Source organism: Temnothorax curvispinosus, unplaced genomic scaffold (assembly GCF_003070985.1).
Source record: "Temnothorax curvispinosus isolate PA1 unplaced genomic scaffold, ASM307098v1 QBEX01007738.1, whole genome shotgun sequence".
In the NCBI taxonomy this organism is placed as follows: Eukaryota; Metazoa; Arthropoda; class Insecta; order Hymenoptera; family Formicidae; genus Temnothorax; species Temnothorax curvispinosus.
The window spans coordinates 1-2,849 of NW_020217518.1; the positions used below are offsets into that span (position 1 = coordinate 1).

At 46.4% G+C, this 2,849-nt stretch overlaps 1 non-coding gene across 1 annotated transcript; it reads right to left on the minus strand.

Moving 5' to 3' along the window:
- Positions 1-504: 504 nt before the first annotated feature.
- Positions 505-659, minus strand: LOC112457383. Its single transcript, XR_003041091.1, has one exon. It is a non-coding gene; the product is annotated as a 5.8S ribosomal RNA (ribosomal RNA).
- Between the last annotated feature and the right edge of the window lie 2,190 nt (positions 660-2,849).

Consider the following 2,849-nt stretch of genomic DNA (forward strand, 5'->3'; position numbering starts at 1 on the left):
CTAGCGAGCCACACCCCTAGAAGTAGACTCACATCCGCTAGGCAACGCCTTATGACTCATTGTAACAAGGTGTGGTCACCTCCCACTACCGTTTCCAAAATTGTATAAAAGCAGAATCTTTCACCCTCTCGACGGAGAGTGTGGAACGAGCCAGGAAAGGTCACATATCTTATACTTGTTCCATCCTCCCACATAAACCACTTGTATCGTAAAAGTTCTACAATAAATATCATACTGTTTTATATCAAAAGAAAGATAAAGATTATTGGAGATTATTGAATTACCTACCTTCGACGGATCCAAGGAACCATAATCTACATCGCCGACCAACAGCTAATTATCCTGGGGTTTTACCTCCTTAACTGCAAGAAAAAGAACCCATCAACGGAGACGTTCTGCCGGATCGAAGCCACCTCGCATCACCCAGGACGTCACACGCGCTTAACCGCGCGCCCGTTTTAGCCGTCGTTACGCAAGGGCGCAAGCAGTATGTCGGTATTGAAACGACCCTCAGCCAGGCGTGGTCCGGGAATTGTATCCGTGGACCGCAATGTGCGTTCGAAATGTCGATGTTCATGTGTCCTGCAGTTCACAAGTTGACGCGCAATTAGCTGCGTTCTTCATCGACCCACGAGCCAAGTGATCCACCGTTCAGGGTAATCGTTTTTGCTTTGCGTTCTTTAACTCAACGCTTCAACGTACTTCCGTATGCGTCTCGGGTTTTTTCGGGCCCTTCGATCAGCCTGGCCGCGCGTCCGAGCACGCGCGGACCGCCGCCCCTTTTGACGGGGGCTATATAGGCGGCACAACGAGATGCAAAAGAGAGGATATTGTCACGCGATAATCGGAGCGTCTCTCGCGCGAGGCGAGAGCCGGGGCGGAAGTCTTTGAAAAACCATCGGGCGCGAAGAGAGCACTGCGTTCTCTCGGCCCTTCAGCGCGCGCGCGCTTGCACGCGCGCGGCACAGGTTACCACCGGTACGCGCCCAGCTGACGCCCGAGATCTCGAGAGAGATCGGGGGAATCGCCGAGCGCCTCGCTTCCGTACGATCGCGCGCCTCGCGTCACTTCGCGCGCGCGCACACAGTCCCAGACGCAACACGACGCCGTGACGTTACACGACACGGCGGTGTTGTGGCGGTGCGCGCGACGACGACGATCGAAGGCGTCGAAACGCGTGGTGCGAACACCACGTTCGAGACAATCCTCTTGGCATCCTCTCTCGGATGTGGCACAAGGTGCGCGTGTGCGTCTCTCTGTGTTTAACTTTCAGTCTCCAAACTGGTGGGACCTCCGTAAACGTTAATGATCCTTCCGCAGGTTCACCTACGGAAACCTTGTTACGACTTTTACTTCCTCTAAATGATCAAGTTTGGTCATCTTCCCGGCAACATCGGCAATGCCGACGCATTGCCGCGCACCAGTCCGAAGACCTCACTAAATCATTCAATCGGTAGTAGCGACGGGCGGTGTGTACAAAGGGCAGGGACGTAATCAACGCGAGCTTATGACTCGCGCTTACTGGGAATTCCTCGTTCATGGGGAACAATTGCAAGCCCCAATCCCTAGCACGAAGGAGGTTCAGCGGGTTACCCGGGCCTTTCGGCCAGGGAACACACGCTGATTCCTTCAGTGTAGCGCGCGTGCGGCCCAGAACATCTAAGGGCATCACAGACCTGTTATTGCTCAATCTCGTGCGGCTAGAAGCCGCCTGTCCCTCTAAGAAGATTTGTTTGTACGTTGGTAGTAAAAACCCGCCGGCCGAAGCCGGGGGCCTTCGAGATACCATAAGGTACGCCTATTTAGCAGGCTAGAGTCTCGTTCGTTATCGGAATTAACCAGACAAATCGCTCCACCAACTAAGAACGGCCATGCACCACCACCCACCGAATCAAGAAAGAGCTATCAATCTGTCAATCCTTCCGGTGTCTGGGCCTGGTGAGGTTTCCCGTGTTGAGTCAAATTAAGCCGCAGGCTCCACTCCTGGTGGTGCCCTTCCGTCAATTTGTCACGTCTGACGGTATAATCACCGCTATATTCCACCCGCATAAATTTTTCGATTTTCCATCTTCATTGCTAGAAGTCCCCAGCATCTGAAAACAACAATTATTCTTTAAAATAGCTGTCACAACAAACACTCAGCTGATGCGAATACGCGTTCTTAAAGCAGTAGACATAAGCCTAGAGAACATGGCTGCCTTAAGGTACCCTTTCAAGCTTAAGCCCCATTTGCATGAATCACACTATAAACTTTTGGACAATTGCTTGTTAAAATTCCCCAGAGTCACTAAAATTGATCGTAAATGAATATTACAAGCTTTATGAGATCTTTTATGCAATATAAATTCAATTTAACATATGAATAAATACATGTTCCATAAAAATAAACTTAGAAAATTAAAATAAAATATAAATGAATTAATTAAAAATAGATTATTCATAAGAACATAACCTTTTATGCCTAAGGAACATTATCACGATAAAATAATAATTATCTCATTAGCATTTTTTCAAACATGATTGTTATAAACAATTAAATTATATTATTAACAGACCTAGTCAATGTGATTACTAGAACTATCACAAAAGGTCAAATAACTTTTGATTATAAACCATTATTGTATCTCTCAAAATAAACTAATTAACAATAAAATTTATCATAAAAATATTATTAAAGATAATAAATAAAAGCACTACAGATACCCAGCAGAGCATGTCAAGTAACCTAACAAAAACTCCCACATCATATCCTTTCCTAATTCCGAGATATAAATAAAAATTATGGAAATCCATAAAACACAGAAATTTTAAACAACCTAAAATAATGCCCTTAATTATCTGAACACAAC